General features: G+C 35.2%; 6 non-coding genes across 6 annotated transcripts; all 6 read left to right on the forward strand.

Moving 5' to 3' along the window:
• Positions 1-334: 334 nt before the first annotated feature.
• TRNAS-ACU (transfer RNA serine (anticodon ACU)) lies at positions 335-408 on the forward strand. The gene has a single exon. It is a non-coding gene; the product is annotated as a tRNA-Ser (tRNA).
• A 5,024-nt stretch (positions 409-5,432) lies between these two features.
• On the forward strand, positions 5,433-5,506 carry TRNAS-ACU (transfer RNA serine (anticodon ACU)). The gene has a single exon. It is a non-coding gene; the product is annotated as a tRNA-Ser (tRNA).
• A 6,189-nt stretch (positions 5,507-11,695) lies between these two features.
• Positions 11,696-11,769, forward strand: TRNAS-ACU (transfer RNA serine (anticodon ACU)). Its single transcript has one exon. It is a non-coding gene; the product is annotated as a tRNA-Ser (tRNA).
• A 1,093-nt stretch (positions 11,770-12,862) lies between these two features.
• Positions 12,863-12,936, forward strand: TRNAS-ACU (transfer RNA serine (anticodon ACU)). The gene has a single exon. It is a non-coding gene; the product is annotated as a tRNA-Ser (tRNA).
• Positions 12,937-17,538: 4,602 nt separating this feature from the next.
• TRNAS-ACU (transfer RNA serine (anticodon ACU)) lies at positions 17,539-17,612 on the forward strand. The gene has a single exon. It is a non-coding gene; the product is annotated as a tRNA-Ser (tRNA).
• Positions 17,613-22,200: 4,588 nt separating this feature from the next.
• On the forward strand, positions 22,201-22,274 carry TRNAS-ACU (transfer RNA serine (anticodon ACU)). Its single transcript has one exon. It is a non-coding gene; the product is annotated as a tRNA-Ser (tRNA).
• The last annotated feature ends 883 nt before the right edge of the window (positions 22,275-23,157 follow it).

Below are 23,157 nucleotides of genomic sequence, written 5' to 3' on the forward strand. Positions count from 1 at the left end.
CTTTAAGTAAAAATAAAAGAGCAAAAATATCAATCCCAGTTTTGATTACTTAAATTAACAAAAAAAAATGCATATAGCAAAGGATAGTTTCAATCTGCCTACCTCTGGGTTATGGGCCCAGCATGCTTCCATTGCAGTACTCTGCTGCACATGTAAGTGCAAGAGATCCTGAAGCACTCAGTCATCATGGGAAAGTACCAATGTGTTTCTTCGTTGGTTGATGGAAGAAACATTTTACAAAAACTCTCCAGATTATTGACTTTTTAAAGTTTTTCTAGGAAACGTTCTAGATGTATGCTTATTAGCCTTTGTCAGTATGTACTTTTTACAAAGTGTCTCTGTGGCGCAATCGGTTAGTGTGTCTGGCTACTAACCAAAAGGTTGGTGGTTCAATCCCACCCAGGGACGTAATTGACCTTGTTATCAGATTTTGGTGATCTTTAAGTAGACAAGTCAAAATTTCAAACCCCCTGTTATGGTGTAGGGTACCTGGCCTTCTCTGATGTAATCAGAGTTAGATTTGATTCAGTGATTTTATAAAAACAGCTAGGAAGCACAATTTAGCAGTGGGTTGCAGAGAAAAAGAAATATGCTGGCAAAAAAAATCCAATTGAGTGATTAAACAGCTCTTCATTTTCTGGCTTTATTTTTATGCTAACAAATTTGTTCTCTGAAAAGTGTCCACAAAGCCAAGTCTCTGATTAACACCTTTGTAGGGATGGTTTTTCACCTATTACTAAATTAAACTTGCTTCATTGGAAAGGCAGCAAGATGCATCCTCATTTCAATTTCTACTGAAATAATACAGGTTGACACCAGGAAACATTAACGCCACTGCATCCTTGCTGCTTTCTCATGTGGAAGTTTGTTTAATGTGAAAACAAGGTGATATCTAATTAGCACACAGGTAAGGAATTAAGAAAACCTTTATTTAAGGGTGAAGATGTTAGATGTTTCTCACAAAATCGTTGCCCCAATGCATCATTGAAATTCAAGCTGGAAAGATGATTTTAATATATCACTTGTACATTTTGTATTGCTCTTCTGGTGACAATGTAGTTTGTTTTTGTCAATTACCCTTTTAATAATAGGGTAAAGAAAATTAAGTGGATTTTTTAAAGAAAACTATACTGTCAATATACTATTCAAACAAATTAAAATGGTAAAAGTTATTGTACTTCAAGTAAAAATAAAAGAGCAAAAATATCAATCCCAGTTTTGATTACTTAAATTAACAAAAAAAATGCATATAGCAAAGGATAGTTTCAATCTGCCTACCTCTGGGTTATGGGCCCAGCATGCTTCCATTGCAGTACTCTGCTGCACATGTAAGTGCAAGAGATCCTGAAGCACTCACTCATCATGGGAAAGTACCAATGTGTTTCTTCATTGGTTGATGGAAGAAACATCTTACAAAAACTCTCCAGATTATTGACTTTTTAAAGTTTTTCTAGGAAACGTTCTAGATGTATGCTTATTAGACTTTGTCAGTATGTACTTTTTGCAAAGTGTCTCTGTGGCGCAATCGGTTAGTGTGTCCGGCTACTAACCAAAAGGTTGGTGATTCAATCCCAACCAGGGACGTAATTGACCTTGTTATCAGATTTTGGTGATCTTTAAGTAGACAAGTCAAAATTTCAAACCCCCTGTTATGCTGTAGGGTACCTGGCCTTCTCTGATGTAGTTAGATTTGACTCAGTGATTTTATAAAAACAAGAAAAAAGAACCAAAACGTGCGCAAAAGGAAGAGCCAATCAAAAATTATTTGGATTAATTATTTTTATTTTCTTATTTTTGTTTTTATTAAATATTATTTAATTGTAGTTAATACCAAATAAATTAATTATAAATATATTCCTTAGAGTGACCACAATAGGATATTGAAAATAATATTAAAATGAATAAAATAACACAATCATGAAATATATAACCATCTAGTTAATTACTCATATATGGTTAGTATTCCAGAAAACCAATAATGGATACAAATATATAGAATCCTGAAGAACACTGGCAGGCCAGCCTTAATTAATAATTAATAAATTGTGCACAAACAAAATGTATCAAAAATCAATGGAGTATACACATGGAAGATGTATTGCCTGTAGGATATCATAAAATTGCATATAAAATAAAAACTCAGAGTTCTTCCAATAACGATTTAAACTGGTAGTGGTTAGCCGTTATATATGTATCCAAAAGTCTCGTACGGCTCATTAGCTCTTAACCTCGTACGGCTGCTGATGTGAATGCTAAATGTTTGAGCAAATGAATAGAAACCAGTCCCGTCCTTTTGACCAATGTTATTGAAAAGTCTCGATAAAGGCACCTATCCTTAAGCAGCCGTTAGTATGGGCAGCCAATGCCGTAGAATTACAGTCCCGTATTTAAGATGATTAATATGAATAAATAAAATACTAAAACAAAGTCCCGAATGGCTCAAATAGCCCCTAGCCTAGTGAGGCCATAGGTGTGGGTGGCTAAAATGACGGGATAATGTATAAATAAATAAAACCCCGTCTCACTCGTAGCAATCTCACCCGTGCCAGTGAATGCAGTAGTCGTCTCACTCGTAGCAATCTCACCCGTGCCAGTGAATGCAGTAGCTGTCTCACTCGTAGCAATCTCACCCGTGCCAGTGAATGCTATAGCCGTCCGACCGGCCGGATGTTCACCGGACCTCCGCCGTTTCCAATCCACAAGCCGTTCTGTGCTGCGCTGCCTGGATGCTCCTCCGACAGCGCAGCTGGGTAATCCTTAGGCTGGGATGTAGGAGATGGAAATATCTGTGGCGGTTTAGGGCGGATTAGGGCTGTCGGTGATATCCGTTCGTCTCCAAATAGCAGAGAGATGGTGTATATCCGTGGATCACTCCAAAGCCGTTCAACCTAACGCGTTTCTCGACCGTAGGCACTGGTCGTTTCATCAGAGGAAGTGTAACTGTAATTCTACGGCATTGGCTGCCCATACTAACGGCTGCTTAAGGATAGGTGCCTTTATCGAGACTTTTCAATAACATTATTATTAATTTATTATTTTCAATATCCTATTGTGGTCACTCTAAGGAATATATTTATAATTAATTTATTTGGTATTAACTACAATTAAATAATATTTAATAAAAACAAAAATAAGAAAATAAAAATAATTAATCCAAATAATTTTTGATTGGCTCTTCCTTTTGCGCACGTTTTGGTTCTTTTTTCTTGTTATTGCTATTTTTTGGGGGTTGACAGCTTCCCCATTTTTCCATATTGTGCGGCATCAGGAAGTTCATCTAGGTTGTAAGTCACGGGCGCCTCTCTTTCTTTTCTTTTATAAAAACAGCTAGGAAGCACAATTTAGCAGTGGGTTGCAGAGAAAAAGAAATATGCTGGCAAAAAAAATCCAATTGAGTGATTAAACAGCTCTTAATTTTCTGGCTTTATTTTTATGCTAACAAATTTGTTCTCTGAAAAGTGTCCACAAAGCCAAGTCTCTGATTAACACCTTTGTAAGGATGGTTTTTAACCTATTACTAAATTAAACTTGCTTCATTGGAAAGGCAGCAAGATGCATCCTCATTTCAATGTCTACTGAAATAATACAGGTTGACACCAGGAAACATTAACGCCACTGCATCCTTGCTGCTTTCTCATGTGGAAGTCTGTTTAATGTGAAAACAAGGTGATATCTAATTAGCACACAGGTAAGGAATTAAGAAAATCTTTATTTAAGGGTGAAAATGTTTCTCACAAAATCGTTGCCCCAATGCATCATTGAAATTCAAGCTGGAAAGATGATTTTAATATATCACTTGTACATTTTGTATTGCTCTTCTGGTGACAATGTAGTTTGTTTTTGTCAATTACCATTTTAATAATAGGGTAAAGAAAATTAAGTGGATTTTTGAAAGAAAACAATACTGTCAATATACTATTAAAACAAATTAAAATGGTAAAAGTTATTGTACTGTAAGTAAAAATAAAAGAGCCAACATATCAATCCCAGTTTTGGATTACTTTAATTAACAAAAAAAAATGCATATAGCAGAGGATAGTTTCAATCTGCCTACCTCTGGGTTATGTGCCCAGCATGCTTCCATTGCTGTACTCTGCTGCACATGTAAGTGCAATAGATCCTGAAGCACTCACTCATCATGGGAAAGTACCAATGTGTTTCTTCGTTGGTTGATGGAAGAAACATCTTACAAAAACTCTCCAGATTATTGACTTTTTAAAGTTTTTCTAGGAAACGTTTTAGATGAATGCTTATTAGCCTTTGTCAGTATGTACTTTTGCAAAGTGTCTCTGTGGCGCAATCAGTTAGTGTGTATGGCTATAAACCAAAAGGTTGGTGGCTCAATCCCACCCAGGGACGTAATTGACCTTGTTATCAGATTTTGGTGATCTTTAAGTAGACAAGTCAAAATTTCAACCCCCCTCTTATGGTGTAGGGTACCTGGCCTTCTCTGATGTAATCAGAGTTAGATTTGATTCAGTGATTTTATAAAAACAGCTAGGAAGCACAATTTAGCAGTGGGTTACAGAGAAAAAGAAATATGCTGGCAAAAAAATCCAATTGAGTGATTAAACAGCTCTTCATTTTCTGGCTTTATTTTTATGCTAACAAATTTGTTCTCTGAAAAGTGTCCACAAAGCCAAGTCTCTGATTAACACCTTTGTAAGGATGGTTTTTCACCTATTACTAAATTAAACTTGCTTCATTGGAAAGGCAGCAAGATGCATCCTCATTTCAATGTCTACTGAAATAATACAGGTTGACACCAGGAAACATTAACGCCACGTGGAAGTCTGTTTAATGTGAAAACAAGGTGATATCTAATTAGCACACAGGTAAGGAATTAAGAAAATCTTTATTTAAGGGTGAAGATGTTTCTCACAAAACCGTTGCCCCAATGCATCATTGAAATTCAAGCTGGAAAGATGATTTTAATATATCACTTGTACATTTTGTATTGCTCTTCTGGTGACAATGTAGTTTGTTTTTGTCAATTACCCTTTTAATAATAGGGTAAAGAAAATTAAGTGGATTTTTTAAAGAAAACTATACTGTCAATATACTATTAAAACAAATTAAAATGGTAAAAGTTATTGTACTTTAAGTAAAAATAAAAGAGCAAAAATATCAATCCCAGTTTTGATTACTTAAATTAACAAAAAAAAATGCATATAGCAAAGGATAGTTTCAATCTGCCTACCTCTGGGTTATGGGCCCAGCATGCTTCCATTGCAGTACTCTGCTGCACATGTAAGTGCAAGAGATCCTGAAGCACTCAGTCATCATAGGAAAGTACCAATGTGTTTCTTCGTTGGTTGATGGAAGAAACATTTTACAAAAACTCTCCAGATTATTGACTTTTTAAAGTTTTTCTAGGAAACGTTCTAGATGTATGCTTATTAGCCTTTGTCAGTATGTACTTTTTACAAAGTGTCTCTGTGGCGCAATCGGTTAGTGTGTCTGGCTACTAACCAAAAGGTTGGTGGTTCAATCCCACCCAGGGACGTAATTGACCTTGTTATCAGATTTTGGTGATCTTTAAGTAGACAAGTCAAAATTTCAAACCCCCTGTTATGGTGTAGGGTACCTGGCCTTCTCTGATGTAATCAGAGTTAGATTTGATTCAGTGATTTTATAAAAACAGCTAGGAAGCACAATTTAGCAGTGGGTTGCAGAGAAAAAGAAATATGCTGGCAAAAAAAATCCAATTGAGTGATTAAACAGCTCTTCATTTTCTGGCTTTATTTTTATGCTAACAAATTTGTTCTCTGAAAAGTGTCCACAAAGCCAAGTCTCTGATTAACACCTTTGTAGGGATGGTTTTTCACCTATTACTAAATTAAACTTGCTTCATTGGAAAGGCAGCAAGATGCATCCTCATTTCAATTTCTACTGAAATAATACAGGTTGACACCAGGAAACATTAACGCCACTGCATCCTTGCTGCTTTCTCATGTGGAAGTTTGTTTAATGTGAAAACAAGGTGATATCTAATTAGCACACAGGTAAGGAATTAAGAAAACCTTTATTTAAGGGTGAAGATGTTAGATGTTTCTCACAAAATCGTTGCCCCAATGCATCATTGAAATTCAAGCTGGAAAGATGATTTTAATATATCACTTGTACATTTTGTATTGCTCTTCTGGTGACAATGTAGTTTGTTTTTGTCAATTACCCTTTTAATAATAGGGTAAAGAAAATTAAGTGGATTTTTTAAAGAAAACTATACTGTCAATATACTATTCAAACAAATTAAAATGGTAAAAGTTATTGTACTTCAAGTAAAAATAAAAGAGCAAAAATATCAATCCCAGTTTTGATTACTTAAATTAACAAAAAAAATGCATATAGCAAAGGATAGTTTCAATCTGCCTACCTCTGGGTTATGGGCCCAGCATGCTTCCATTGCAGTACTCTGCTGCACATGTAAGTGCAAGAGATCCTGAAGCACTCACTCATCATGGGAAAGTACCAATGTGTTTCTTCATTGGTTGATGGAAGAAACATCTTACAAAAACTCTCCAGATTATTGACTTTTTAAAGTTTTTCTAGGAAACGTTCTAGATGTATGCTTATTAGACTTTGTCAGTATGTACTTTTTGCAAAGTGTCTCTGTGGCGCAATCGGTTAGTGTGTCCGGCTACTAACCAAAAGGTTGGTGATTCAATCCCAACCAGGGACGTAATTGACCTTGTTATCAGATTTTGGTGATCTTTAAGTAGACAAGTCAAAATTTCAAACCCCCTGTTATGCTGTAGGGTACCTGGCCTTCTCTGATGTAGTTAGATTTGACTCAGTGATTTTATAAAAACAAGAAAAAAGAACCAAAACGTGCGCAAAAGGAAGAGCCAATCAAAAATTATTTGGATTAATTATTTTTATTTTCTTATTTTTGTTTTTATTAAATATTATTTAATTGTAGTTAATACCAAATAAATTAATTATAAATATATTCCTTAGAGTGACCACAATAGGATATTGAAAATAATATTAAAATGAATAAAATAACACAATCATGAAATATATAACCATCTAGTTAATTACTCATATATGGTTAGTATTCCAGAAAACCAATAATGGATACAAATATATAGAATCCTGAAGAACACTGGCAGGCCAGCCTTAATTAATAATTAATAAATTGTGCACAAACAAAATGTATCAAAAATCAATGGAGTATACACATGGAAGATGTATTGCCTGTAGGATATCATAAAATTGCATATAAAATAAAAACTCAGAGTTCTTCCAATAACGATTTAAACTGGTAGTGGTTAGCCGTTATATATGTATCCAAAAGTCTCGTACGGCTCATTAGCTCTTAACCTCGTACGGCTGCTGATGTGAATGCTAAATGTTTGAGCAAATGAATAGAAACCAGTCCCGTCCTTTTGACCAATGTTATTGAAAAGTCTCGATAAAGGCACCTATCCTTAAGCAGCCGTTAGTATGGGCAGCCAATGCCGTAGAATTACAGTCCCGTATTTAAGATGATTAATATGAATAAATAAAATACTAAAACAAAGTCCCGAATGGCTCAAATAGCCCCTAGCCTAGTGAGGCCATAGGTGTGGGTGGCTAAAATGACGGGATAATGTATAAATAAATAAAACCCCGTCTCACTCGTAGCAATCTCACCCGTGCCAGTGAATGCAGTAGTCGTCTCACTCGTAGCAATCTCACCCGTGCCAGTGAATGCAGTAGCTGTCTCACTCGTAGCAATCTCACCCGTGCCAGTGAATGCTATAGCCGTCCGACCGGCCGGATGTTCACCGGACCTCCGCCGTTTCCAATCCACAAGCCGTTCTGTGCTGCGCTGCCTGGATGCTCCTCCGACAGCGCAGCTGGGTAATCCTTAGGCTGGGATGTAGGAGATGGAAATATCTGTGGCGGTTTAGGGCGGATTAGGGCTGTCGGTGATATCCGTTCGTCTCCAAATAGCAGAGAGATGGTGTATATCCGTGGATCACTCCAAAGCCGTTCAACCTAACGCGTTTCTCGACCGTAGGCACTGGTCGTTTCATCAGAGGAAGTGTAACTGTAATTCTACGGCATTGGCTGCCCATACTAACGGCTGCTTAAGGATAGGTGCCTTTATCGAGACTTTTCAATAACATTATTATTAATTTATTATTTTCAATATCCTATTGTGGTCACTCTAAGGAATATATTTATAATTAATTTATTTGGTATTAACTACAATTAAATAATATTTAATAAAAACAAAAATAAGAAAATAAAAATAATTAATCCAAATAATTTTTGATTGGCTCTTCCTTTTGCGCACGTTTTGGTTCTTTTTTCTTGTTATTGCTATTTTTTGGGGGTTGACAGCTTCCCCATTTTTCCATATTGTGCGGCATCAGGAAGTTCATCTAGGTTGTAAGTCACGGGCGCCTCTCTTTCTTTTCTTTTATAAAAACAGCTAGGAAGCACAATTTAGCAGTGGGTTGCAGAGAAAAAGAAATATGCTGGCAAAAAAAATCCAATTGAGTGATTAAACAGCTCTTAATTTTCTGGCTTTATTTTTATGCTAACAAATTTGTTCTCTGAAAAGTGTCCACAAAGCCAAGTCTCTGATTAACACCTTTGTAAGGATGGTTTTTAACCTATTACTAAATTAAACTTGCTTCATTGGAAAGGCAGCAAGATGCATCCTCATTTCAATGTCTACTGAAATAATACAGGTTGACACCAGGAAACATTAACGCCACTGCATCCTTGCTGCTTTCTCATGTGGAAGTCTGTTTAATGTGAAAACAAGGTGATATCTAATTAGCACACAGGTAAGGAATTAAGAAAATCTTTATTTAAGGGTGAAAATGTTTCTCACAAAATCGTTGCCCCAATGCATCATTGAAATTCAAGCTGGAAAGATGATTTTAATATATCACTTGTACATTTTGTATTGCTCTTCTGGTGACAATGTAGTTTGTTTTTGTCAATTACCATTTTAATAATAGGGTAAAGAAAATTAAGTGGATTTTTGAAAGAAAACAATACTGTCAATATACTATTAAAACAAATTAAAATGGTAAAAGTTATTGTACTGTAAGTAAAAATAAAAGAGCCAACATATCAATCCCAGTTTTGGATTACTTTAATTAACAAAAAAAAATGCATATAGCAGAGGATAGTTTCAATCTGCCTACCTCTGGGTTATGTGCCCAGCATGCTTCCATTGCTGTACTCTGCTGCACATGTAAGTGCAATAGATCCTGAAGCACTCACTCATCATGGGAAAGTACCAATGTGTTTCTTCGTTGGTTGATGGAAGAAACATCTTACAAAAACTCTCCAGATTATTGACTTTTTAAAGTTTTTCTAGGAAACGTTTTAGATGAATGCTTATTAGCCTTTGTCAGTATGTACTTTTGCAAAGTGTCTCTGTGGCGCAATCAGTTAGTGTGTATGGCTATAAACCAAAAGGTTGGTGGCTCAATCCCACCCAGGGACGTAATTGACCTTGTTATCAGATTTTGGTGATCTTTAAGTAGACAAGTCAAAATTTCAACCCCCCTCTTATGGTGTAGGGTACCTGGCCTTCTCTGATGTAATCAGAGTTAGATTTGATTCAGTGATTTTATAAAAACAGCTAGGAAGCACAATTTAGCAGTGGGTTACAGAGAAAAAGAAATATGCTGGCAAAAAAATCCAATTGAGTGATTAAACAGCTCTTCATTTTCTGGCTTTATTTTTATGCTAACAAATTTGTTCTCTGAAAAGTGTCCACAAAGCCAAGTCTCTGATTAACACCTTTGTAAGGATGGTTTTTCACCTATTACTAAATTAAACTTGCTTCATTGGAAAGGCAGCAAGATGCATCCTCATTTCAATGTCTACTGAAATAATACAGGTTGACACCAGGAAACATTAACGCCACGTGGAAGTCTGTTTAATGTGAAAACAAGGTGATATCTAATTAGCACACAGGTAAGGAATTAAGAAAATCTTTATTTAAGGGTGAAAATGTTTCTCACAAAATCGTTGCCCCAATGCATCATTGAAATTCAAGCTGGAAAGATGATTTTAATATATCACTTGTACATTTTGTATTGCTCTTCTGGTGACAATGTAGTTTGTTTTTGTCAATTACCATTTTAATAATAGGGTAAAGAAAATTAAGTGGATTTTTAAAAGAAAACAATACTTTCAATATACTATTAAAACAAATTAAAATGGTAAAAGTTATTGTACTTTAATGAAAAATAAAAGAGCAAAAATATCAATCCCAGTTTTGGATTACTTTAATTAACAAAAAAAAATGCATATAGCAGAGGATAGTTTTAATCTGCCTACCTCTGGGTTATGGGCCCAGCATGCTTCCATTGCAGTACTCTGCTGCACATGTAAGTGCAAGAGATCCTGAAGCACTCACTCATCATGGGAAAGTACCAATGTGTTTCTTCGTTGGTGGATGGAAGAAACATCTTACAAAAACTCTCCAGATTATTGACTTTTTAAAGTTTTTCTAGGAAACGTTTTAGATGAATGCTTATTAGCCTTTGTCAGTATGTACTTTTGCAAAGTGTCTCTGTGGCGCAATCAGTTAGTGTGTACGGCTATAAACCAAAAGGTTGGTGGTTCAATCCCACCCAGGGACGTAATTGACCTTGTTATCAGATTTTGGTGATCTTTAAGTAGACAAGTCAAAATTTCAAATCCCCTCTTATGGTGTAGGGTACCTGGCCTTCTCTGATGTAATCAGAGTTAGATTTGATTCAGTGATTTTATAAAAACAGCTAGGAAGCACAATTTAGCAGTGGGTTGCAGAGAAAAAGAAATATGCTGGCAAAAAAATCCAATTGAGTGATTAAACAGCTCTTCATTTTCTGGCTTTATTTTTATGCTAACAAATTTGTTCTCTGAAAAGTGTCCACAAAGCCAAGTCTCTGATTAACACCTTTGTAGGGATGGTTTTTCACCTATTACTAAATTAAACTTGCTTCATTGGAAAGGCAGCAAGATGCATCCTCATTTCAATGTCTACTGAAATAATACAGGTTGACACCAGGAAACATTAACGCCAATGCATCCTTGCTGCTTTCTCATGTGGAAGACTGTTTAATGTGAAAACAAGGTGATATCTAATTAGCACACAGGTAAGGAATTAAGAAAATCTTTATTTAAGGGTGAAGATGTTTCTCACAAAATCGTTGCCCCAATGCATCATTGAAATTCAAGCTGGAAAGATGATTTTAATATATCACTTGTACATTTTGTATTGCTCTTCTGGTGACAATGTAGTTTGTTTTTGTCAATTACCATTTTAATAATAGGGTAAAGAAAATTAAGTGGATTTTTGAAAGAAAACAATACTGTCAATATACTATTAAAACAAATTAAAATGGTAAAAGTTATTGTACTTTAATTAAATAAAAAATAGCTAACATATCAATCCCAGTTTTGGATTACTTTAACAAAAAAAATGCATATAGCAGAGGATAGTTTCAATCTGCCTATCTCTGGGTAATGGGCCCAGCATGCTTCCATTGCAGTACTCTGCTGCACATGTAAGTGCAAGAGATCCTGAAGCACTCACTCATCATGGGAAAGTACCAATGTGTTTCTTCGTTGGTTGATTTAAGAAAATTCTTACAAAAACTCTCCAGATTATTGACTTTTTAAAGTTTTTCTAGGAAACGTTCTAGATTAATGCTTATTAGCCTTTGTCAGTATGTACTTTTTGCAAAGTGTCTCTGTGGCGCAATCGGTTAGTGTGTCTGGGTACTAACCAAAAGGTTGGTGGTTCAATCCCACCCAGGGACATGATTGACCTTGTCATCAGGTTTTGGTGATATTTAAGTAGACAAGTCAAAATTTCAAACCCCCTCTTTTGGTGTAGGGTACCTGGCCTTCTCTGATGTAATCGGAGTTAGATTTGATTCAGTGATTTTATAAAAAACAGCTAGGAAGCACAATTTAGCAATGGGTTGCAGAGAAAAAAATATGCTGGTAGAAAAATCCAATTGAGTGATTAAACAGCTCTTCATTTTCTGCCTTTATTTTTATGCTAACAAATTTGTTCTCTGAAAAGTGTCCACAAAGCCAAGTCTCTGATTAACACCTTTGTAAGGATGGTTTTTCACCTATTACTAAATTAAACTTGCTTCATTGGAAAGGCAGCAAGATGCATCCTCATTTCAATGTCTACTGAAATAATACAGGTTGACACCAGGAAACATTAACGCCACTGCATCCTTGCTGCTTTCTCATGTAGAAGTCTGTTTTATGTGAAAACAAGGTGACATGTAATTAGCACACAGGTAAGGAATTAAGAAAATCTTTATTTAAGGGTGAAGATGTTTCTCACAAAATCGTTGCCCCAATGCATCATTGAAATTCAAGCTGGAAAGATGATTTTAATATATCACTTGTACATTTTGTATTGCTCTTCTGGTGACAATGTAGTTTGTTTTTGTCAATTACCCTTTTAATAATAGGGTAAAGAAAATTAAGTGGATTTTTTAAAGAAAACTATACTGTCAATATACTATTAAAACAAATTAAAATGGTAAAAGTTATTGTACTTTAAGTAAAAATAAAAGAGCAAAAATATCAATCCCAGTTTTGATTACTTAAATTAACAAAAAAAATGCATATAGCAAAGGATAGTTTCAATCTGCCTACCTCTGGGTTATGGGCCCAGCATGCTTCCATTGCAGTACTCTGCTGCACATGTAAGTGCAAGAGATCCTGAAGCACTCACTCATCATGGGAAAGTACCAATGTGTTTCTTCGTTGGTTGATGGAAGAAACATCTTACAAAAACTCTCCAGATTATAGACTTTTTAAAGTTTTTCTAGGAAACGTTCTAGATGTATGCTTATTAGCCTTTGTCAGTATGTAATTTTTGCAAAGTGTCTCTGTGGCGCAATCGGTTAGTGTGTCCGGCTACTAACCAAAAGGTTGGTGGTTCAATCCCACCCAGGGACGTAATTGACCTTGTTATCAGATTTTGGTGATCTTTAAGTAGACAAGTCAAAATTTCAAACCCCCTGTTATGGTGTAGGGTACCTGGCCTTCTCTGATGTAATCAGAGTTAGATTTGATTCATTGATTTTATAAAAACAGCTAGGAAGCACAATTTAGCAGTGGGTTGCAGAGAAAAAGAAATATGCTGGAAAAAAAATCCAATTGAGTGATTAAACAGCTCTTCATTTTCTGGCTTTATTTTTATGCTAACAAATTTGTTCTCTGAAAAGTGTCCACAAAGCCAAGTCTCTGATTAACACCTTTGTAGGGATGGTTTTTCACCTATTACTAAATTAAACTTGCTTCATTGGAAAGGCAGCAAGATGCATCCTCATTTCAATGTCTACTGAAATAATACAGGTTGACACCAGGAAACATTAACGCCACTGCATCCTTGCTGCTTTCTCATGTAGAAGTCTGTTTTATGTGAAAACAAGGTGACATGTAATTAGCACACAGGTAAGGAATTAAGAAAATCTTTATTTAAGGGTGAAGATGTTTCTCACAAAATCGTTGCCCCAATGCATCATTGAAATTCAAGCTGGAAAGATGATTTTAATATATCACTTGTACATTTTGTATTGCTCTTCTGGTGACAATGTAGTTTGTTTTTGTCAATTACCATTTTAATAATAGGGTAAAGAAAATTAAGTGGATTTTTAAAAGAAAACAATACTTTCAATATACTATTAAAACAAATTAAAATGGTAAAAGTTATTGTACTTTAATGAAAAATAAAAGAGCAAAAATATCAATCCCAGTTTTGGATTACTTTAATTAACAAAAAAAATGCATATAGCAGAGGATAGTTTTAATCTGCCTACCTCTGGGTTATGGGCCCAGCATGCTTCCATTGCAGTACTCTGCTGCATATGTAAGTGCAAGAGATCCTGAAGCACTCACTCATCATGGGAAAGTACCAATGTGTTTCTTCGTTGGTGGATGGAAGAAACATCTTACAAAAACTCTCCAGATTATTGACTTTTTAAAGTTTTTCTAGGAAACGTTTTAGATGAATGCTTATTAGCCTTTGTCAGTATGTACTTTTGCAAAGTCTCTCTGTGGCGCAATCAGTAAGTGTGTACGGCTAAAAACCAAAAGGTTGGTGGTTCAATCCCACCCAGGGACGTAATTGACCTTGTTATCAGATTTTGGTGATCTTTAAGTAGACAAGTCAAAATTTCAAACCCCCTCTTATGGTGTAGGGTACCTGGCCTTCTCTGATGTAATCAGAGTTAGATTTGATTCAGTGATTTTATAAAAACAGCTAGGAAGCACAATTTAGCAGTGGGTTGCAGAGAAAAAGAAATATGCTGGCAAAAAAATCCAATTGAGTGATTAAACAGCTCTTCATTTTCTGGCTTTATTTTTATGCTAACAAATTTGTTCTCTGAAAAGTGTCCACAAAGCCAAGTCTCTGATTAACACCTTTGTAGGGATGGTTTTTCACCTATTACTAAATTAAACTTGCTTCATTGGAAAGGCAGCAAGATGCATCCTCATTTCAATGTCTACTGAAATAATACAGGTTGACACCAGGAAACATTAACGCCACTGCATCCTTGCTGCTTTCTCATGTAGAAGTCTGTTTTATGTGAAAACAAGGTGATATCTAATTAGCACACAGGTAAGGAATTAAGAAAATCTTTATTTAAGGGTGAAGATGTTTCTCACAAAATCGTTGCCCCAATGCATCATTGAAATTCAAGCTGGAAAGATGATTTTAATATATCACTTGTACATTTTGTATTGCTCTTCTGGTGACAATGTAGTTTGTTTTTGTCAATTACCCTTTTAATAATAGGGTAAAGAAAATTAAGTGGATTTTTTAAAGAAAACTATACTGTCAATATACTATTAAAACAAATTAAAATGGTAAAAGTTATTGTACTTTAAGTAAAAATAAAAGAGCAAAAATATCAATCCCAGTTTTGATTACTTAAATTAACAAAAAAAAATGCATATAGCAAAGGATAGTTTCAATCTGCCTACCTCTGGGTTATGGGCCCAGCATGCTTCCATTGCAGTACTCTGCTGCACATGTAAGTGCAAGAGATCCTGAAGCACTCACTCATCATGGGAAAGTACCAATGTGTTTCTTCGTTGGTTGATGGAAGAAACATCTTACAAAAACTCTCCAGATTATTGACTTTTTAAAGTTTTTCTAGGAAACGTTCTAGATGTATGCTTATTAGCCTTTGTCAGTATGTGCTTTTTGCAACGTGTCTCTGTGGCGCAATTGGTTAGTGTGTCCGGCTACTAACCAAATGGTTGGTGGTTCAATCCCACCCAGGGACGTAATTGACCTTGTTATCAGATTTTGGTGATCTTTAAGTAGACAAGTCAAAATTTCAAACCCCCTGTTCTGGTGTAGGGTACCTCGCCTTCTCTGATGTAATCAGAGTTAGATTTGATTCATTGATTTTATAAAAACAGCTAGGAAGCACAATTTAGCAGTGGGTTGCAGAGAAAAAGAAATATGCTGGCAAAAAAAATCCAATTGAGTGATTAAACAGCTCTTCATTTTCTGGCTTTATTTTTATGCTAACAAATTTGTTCTCTGAAAAGTGTCCACAAAGCCAAGTCTCTGATTAACACCTTTGTAGGGATGGTTTTTCACCTATTACTAAATTAAACTTGCTTCATTGGAAAGGCAGCAAGATGCATCCTCATTTCAATGTCTACTGAAATAATACAGGTTGACACCAGGAAACATTAACGCCACTGCATCCTTGCTGCTTTCTCATGTAGAAGTCTGTTTAATGTGAAAACAAGGTGATATCTAATTAGCACACAGGTAAGGAATTAAGAAAATCTTTATTTAAGGGTGAAGATGTTTCTCACAAAATCGTTGCCCCAATGCATCATTGAAATTCAAGCTGGAAAGATGATTTTAATATATCACTTGTACATTTTGTATTGCTCTTCTGGTGACAATGTAGTTTGTTTTTGTCAATTACCCTTTTAATAATAGGGTAAAGAAAATTAAGTGGATTTTTTAAAGAAAACTATACTGTCAATATACTATTAAAACAAATTAAAATGGTAAAAGTTATTGTACTTTAAGTAAAAATAAAAGAGCAAAAATATCAATCCCAGTTTTGATTACTTAAATTAACAAAAAAAAATGCATATAGCAAAGGATAGTTTCAATCTGCCTACCTCTGGGTTATGGGCCCAGCATGCTTCCATTGCAGTACTCTGCTGCACATGTAAGTGCAAGAGATCCTGAAGCACTCACTCATCATGGGAAAGTACCAATGTGTTTCTTCGTTGGTTGATGGAAGAAACATCTTACAAAAACTCTCCAGATTATTGACTTTTTAAAGTTTTTCTAGGAAACGTTCTAGATGTATGCTTATTAGCCTTTGTCAGTATGTGCTTTTTGCAACGTGTCTCTGTGGCGCAATTGGTTAGTGTGTCCGGCTACTAACCAAATGGTTGGTGGTTCAATCCCAACCAGGGACGTATTTGACCTTGTTATCAGATTTTGGTGATCTTTAAGTAGACAAGTCAAAATTTCAAACCCCCTGTTCTGGTGTAGGGTACCTGGCCTTCTCTGATGTAATCAGAGTTAGATTTGATTCATTGATTTTATAAAAACAGCTAGGAAGCACAATTTAGCAGTGGGTTGCAGAGAAAAAGAAATATGCTGGCAAAAAAAATTCAATTGAGTGATTAAACAGCTCTTCATTTTCTGGCTTTATTTTTATGCTAACAAATTTGTTCTCTGAAAAGTGTCCACAAAGCCAAGTCTCTGATTAACACCATTGTAGGGATGGTTTTTCACCTATTACTAAATTAAACTTGCTTCATTGGAAAGGCAGCAAGATGCATCCTCATTTCAATGTCTACTGAAATAATACAGGTTGACACCAGGAAACATTAACGCCACTGCATCCTTGCTGCTTTCTCATGTAGAAGTCTGTTTAATGTGAACACAAGGTGATATCTAATTAGCACACAGGTAAGGAATTAAGAAAATCTTTATTTAAGGGTGAAGATGTTTCTCACAAAATCGTTGCCCCAATGCATCATTGAAATTCAAGCTGGAAAGATGATTTTAATATATCACTTGTACATTTTGTATTGCTCTTCTGGTGACAATGTAGTTTGTTTTTGTCAATTACCCTTTTAATAATAGGGTAAAGAAAATTAAGTGGATTTTTTTAAAGAAAACTATACTGTCAATATACTATTCAAACAAATTAAAATGGTAAAAGTTATTGTACTTCAAGTAAAAATAAAAGAGCAAAATATCAATCCCAGTTTTGATTACTTAAATTAACAAAAAAAATGCATATAGCAAAGGATAGTTTCAATCTGCCTACCTCTGGGTTATGGGCCCAGCATGCTTCCATTGCAGTACTCTGCTGCACATGTAAGTGCAAGAGATCCTGAAGCACTCACTCATCATGGGAAAGTACCAATGTGTTTCTTCGTTGGTTGATGGAAGAAACATCTTACAAAAACTCTCCAGATTATTGACTTTTTAAAGTTTTTCTAGGAAACGTTCTAGATGTATGCTTATTAGCCTTTGTCAGTATATAATTTTTACAAAGTGTCTCTGTGGCGCAATTGGTTAGTGTGTCTGGCTACTAACCAAAAGGTTGGTGGTTCAATCCCACCCAGGGATGTAATTGACCTTGTTATCAGATTTTGGTGATCTTTAAGTAGACAAGTCAAAATTTCAAACCCCCTGTTATGGTGTAGGGTACCTGGCCTTCTCTGATGTAATCAGAGTTAGATTTGATTCAGTGATTTTATAAAAACAGATAGGAAGCACAATTTAGCAGTGGGTTGCAGAGAAAAAGAAATATGCTGGCAAAAAAAATCCAATTGAGTGATTAAACAGCTCTTCATTTTCTGGCTTTATTTTTATGCTAACAAATTTGTTCTCTGAAAAGTGTCCACAAAGCCAAGTCTCTGATTAACACCTTTGTAGGGATGGTTTTTCACCTATTACTAAATTTAATTTGCTTCATTGGAAAGGCAGCAAGATGCATCCTCATTTCAATGTCTACTGAAATAATACGGGTTGACACCAGGAAACATTAACGCCACAGCATCCTTGCTGCTTTCTCATGTGGAAGTCTGTTTAATGTGAAAACAAGGTGATATCTAATTAGCACACAGGTAAGGAATTAAGAAAATCTTTATTTAAGGGTGAAGATGTTTCTCACAAAATCGTTGCCCCAATGCATCATTGAAATTCAAGCTGGAAAGATGATTTTAATATATCACTTGTACATTTTGTATTGCTCTTCTGGTGACAATGTAGTTTGTTTTTGTCAATTACCCTTTTAATAATAGGGTAAAGAAAAGTAAGTGGATTTTTTAAAGAAAACTATACTGTCAATATACTATTAAAACAAATTAAAATGGTAAGTAAAAATAAAAGAGCAAAAATATCAATCCCAGTTTTGATTACCTAAATTAACAAAAAAAAAATGCATATAGCAAAGGATAGTTTCAATCTGCCTACCTCTGGGTTATGGGCCCAGCATGCTTCCATTGCAGTACTCTGCTGCACATGTAAGTGCAAGAGATCCTGAAGCACTCAGTCATCATGGGAAAGTACCAATGTGTTTCTTCGTTGGTTGATGGAAGAAACATCTTACAAAAACTCTCCAGATTATTGACTTTTTAAAGTTTTTCTAGGAAACGTTCTAGATGTATGCTTATTAGCCTTTGTCAGTATGTGCTTTTCGCAAAGTGTCTCTGTGGCGCAATTGGTTAGTGTGTCCGGCTACTAACCAAATGGTTGGTGGCTCAATCCCACCCAGGGACGTAATTGACCTTGTTATCAGATTTTGGTGATCTTTAAGTAGACAAGTCAAAATTTCAAACCCCCTGTTCTGGTGTAGGGTACCTCGCCTTCTCTGATGTAATCAGAGTTAGATTTGATTCATTGATTTTATAAAAACAGCTAGGAAGCACAATTTAGCAGTGGGTTGCAGAGAAAAAGAAATATGCTGGCAAAAAAAATCCAATTGAGTGATTAAACAGCTCTTCATTTTCTGGCTTTATTTTTATGCTAACAAATTTGTTCTCTGAAAAGTGTCCACAAAGCCAAGTCTCTGATTAACACCTTTGTAGGGATGGTTTTTCACCTATTACTAAATTAAACTTGCTTCATTGGAAAGGCAGCAAGATGCATCCTCATTTCAATGTCTACTGAAATAATACAGGTTGACACCAGGAAACATTAACGCCACTGCATCCTTGCTGCTTTCTCATGTAGAAGTCTGTTTAATGTGAAAACAAGGTGATATCTAATTAGCACACAGGTAAGGAATTAAGAAAATCTTTATTTAAGGGTGAAGATGTTTCTCACAAAATCGTTGCCCCAATGCATCATTGAAATTCAAGCTGGAAAGATGATTTTAATATATCACTTGTACATTTTGTATTGCTCTTCTGGTGACAATGTAGTTTGTTTTTGTCAATTACCCTTTTAATAATAGGGTAAAGAAAATTAAGTGGATTTTTTAAAGAAAACTATACTGTCAATATACTATTAAAACAAATTAAAATGGTAAAAGTTATTGTACTTTAAGTAAAAATAAAAGAGCAAAAATATCAATCCCAGTTTTGATTACTTAAATTAACAAAAAAAAAATGCATATAGCAAAGGATAGTTTCAATCTGCCTACCTCTGGGTTATGGGCCCAGCATGCTTCCATTGCAGTACTCTGCTGCACATGTAAGTGCAAGAGATCCTGAAGCACTCACTCATCATGGGAAAGTACCAATGTGTTTCTTCGTTGGTTGATGGAAGAAACATCTTACAAAAACTCTCCAGATTATTGACTTTTTAAAGTTTTTCTAGGAAACGTTCTAGATGTATGCTTATTAGCCTTTGTCAGTATGTGCTTTTTGCAACGTGTCTCTGTGGCGCAATTGGTTAGTGTGTCCGGCTACTAACCAAATGGTTGGTGGTTCAATCCCAACCAGGGACGTAATTGACCTTGTTATCAGATTTTGGTGATCTTTAAGTAGACAAGTCAAAATTTCAAACCCCCTGTTCTGGTGTAGGGTACCTGGCCTTCTCTGATGTAATCAGAGTTAGATTTGATTCATTGATTTTATAAAAACAGCTAGGAAGCACAATTTAGCAGTGGGTTGCAGAGAAAAAGAAATATGCTGGCAAAAAAAATCCAATTGAGTGATTAAACAGCTCTTCATTTTCTGGCTTTATTTTTATGCTAACAAATTTGTTCTCTGAAAAGTGTCCACAAAGCCAAGTCTCTGATTAACACCTTTGTAGGGATGGTTTTTCACCTATTACTAAATTAAACTTGCTTCATTGGAAAGGCAGCAAGATGCATCCTCATTTCAATGTCTACTGAAATAATACAGGTTGACACCAGGAAACATTAACGCCACTGCATCCTTGCTGCTTTCTCATGTAGAAGTCTGTTTAATGTGAAAACAAGGTGATATCTAATTAGCACACAGGTAAGGAATTAAGAAAATCTTTATTTAAGGGTGAAGATGTTTCTCACAAAATCGTTGCCCCAATGCATCATTGAAATTCAAGCTGGAAAGATGATTTTAATATATCACTTGTACATTTTGTATTGCTCTTCTGGTGACAATGTAGTTTGTTTTTGTCAATTACCCTTTTAATAATAGGGTAAAGAAAATTAAGTGGATTTTTTTAAAGAAAACTATACTGTCAATATACTATTCAAACAAATTAAAATGGTAAAAGTTATTGTACTTCAAGTAAAAATAAAAGAGCAAAATATCAATCCCAGTTTTGATTACTTAAATTAACAAAAAAAATGCATATAGCAAAGGATAGTTTCAATCTGCCTACCTCTGGGTTATGGGCCCAGCATGCTTCCATTGCAGTACTCTGCTGCACATGTAAGTGCAAGAGATCCTGAAGCACTCACTCATCATGGGAAAGTACCAATGTGTTTCTTCGTTGGTTGATGGAAGAAACATTTTACAAAAACTCTCCAGATTATTGACATTTTAAAGTCTTTCTAGGAAACGTTCTAGATGTATGCTTATTAGCCTTTGTCAGTATGCGCATTTTGCAAAGTGTCTCTGTGGCGCAATCGGTTAGTGTGTCCGGCTACTAACCAAATGGTTGGTGGTTCAATCCCAACCAGGGATGTAATTGACCTTGTTATCAGATTTTGGTGATCTTTAAGTAGACAAGTCAAAATTTCAAACCCCCTGTTCTGGTGTAGGGTACCTGGCCTTCTCTGATGTAATCAGAGTTAGATTTGATTCATTGATTTTATAAAAACAGCTAGGAAGCACAATTTAGCAGTGGGTTGCAGAGAAAAAGAAATATGCTGGCAAAAAAAATTCAATTGAGTGATTAAACAGCTCTTCATTTTCTGGCTTTATTTTTATGCTAACAAATTTGTTCTCTGAAAAGTGTCCACAAAGCCAAGTCTCTGATTAACACCTTTGTAAGGATGGTTTTTCACCTATTACTAAATTAAACTTGCTTCATTGGAAAGGCAGCCAGATGCATCCTCATTTCAATGTCTACTGAAATAATACAGGTTGACACCAGGAAACATTAACGCCACTGCATCCTTGCTGCTTTCTCATGTAGAAGTCTGTTTAATGTGAAAACAAGGTGATATCTAATTAGCACACAGGTAAGGAATTAAGAAAATCTTTATTTAAGGGTGAAGATGTTTCTCACAAAATCGTTGCCCCAATGCATCATTGAAATTCAAGCTGGAAAGATGATTTTAATATATCACTTGTACATTTTGTATTGCTCTTCTGGTGACAATGCAGTTTGTTTTTGTCAATTACCCTTTTAATAATAGGGTAAAGAAAATTAAGTGGATTTTTTTAAAGAAAACTATACTGTCAATATACTATTCAAACAAATTAAAATGGTAAAAGTTATTGTACTTCAAGTAAAAATAAAAGAGCAAAATATCAATCCCAGTTTTGATTACTTAAATTAACAAAAAAAATGCATATAGCAAAGGATAGTTTCAATCTGCCTACCTCTGGGTTATGGTCCCAGCATGCTTCCATTGCAGTACTCTGCTGCACATGTAAGTGCAAGAGATCCTGAAGCACTCACTCATCATGGGAAAGTACCAATGTGTTTCTTCGTTGGTTGATGGAAGAAACATTTACAAAAACTCTCCAGATTATTGACTTTTTAAAGTCTTTCTAGGAAACGTTCTAGATGTATGCTTATTAGCCTTTGTCAGTATGTGTATTTTGCAAAGTGTCTCTGTGGCACAATCGGTTAGTGTGTTCGGCTACTAACCAAATGGTTGGTGGTTCAATCCCAACCAGGGACGTAATTGACCTTGTTATCAGATTTTGGTGATCTTTAAGTAGACAAGTCAAAATTTCAAACCCCCTGTTCTGGTGTAGGGTACCTGGCCTTCTCTGATGTAATCAGAGTTAGATTTGATTCATTGATTTTATAAAAACAGCTAGGAAGCACAATTTAGCAGTGTGTTGCAGAGAAAAAGAAATATGCTGGCAAAAAAAATTCAATTGAGTGATTAAACAGCTCTTCATTTTCTGGCTTTATTTTTATGCTAACAAATTTGTTCTCTGAAAAGTGTCCACAAAGCCAAGTCTCTGATTAACACCTTTGTAGGGATGGTTTTTCACCTATTACTAAATTAAACTTGCTTCATTGGAAAGGCAGCAAGATGCATCCTCATTTCAATGTCTACTGAAATAATACAGGTTGACACCAGGAAACATTAACGCCACTGCATCCTTGCTGCTTTCTCATGTAGAAGTCTGTTTAATGTGAAAACAAGGTGATATCTAATTAGCACACAGGTAAGGAATTAAGAAAATCTTTATTTAAGGGTGAAGATGTTTCTCACAAAATCGTTGCCCCAATGCATCATTGAAATTCAAGCTGGAAAGATGATTTTAATATATCACTTGTACATTTTGTATTGCTCTTCTGGTGACAACGTAGTTTGTTTTTGTCAATTACCCTTTTAATAATAGGGTAAAGAAAATTAAGTGGATTTTTTAAAGAAAACTATACTGTCAATATACTATTAAAACAAATTAAAATGGTAAAAGTTATTGTACTTTAAGTAAAAATAAAAGAGCAAAAATATCAATCCCAGTTTTGATTACTTAAATTAACAAAAAAAAATGCATATAGCAAAGGATAGTTTCAATCTGCCTACCTCTGGGTTATGGGCCCAG

Source organism: Pseudophryne corroboree, chromosome 8 (assembly GCF_028390025.1).
Source record: "Pseudophryne corroboree isolate aPseCor3 chromosome 8, aPseCor3.hap2, whole genome shotgun sequence".
NCBI classification, from domain to species: domain Eukaryota; kingdom Metazoa; phylum Chordata; class Amphibia; order Anura; family Myobatrachidae; genus Pseudophryne; species Pseudophryne corroboree.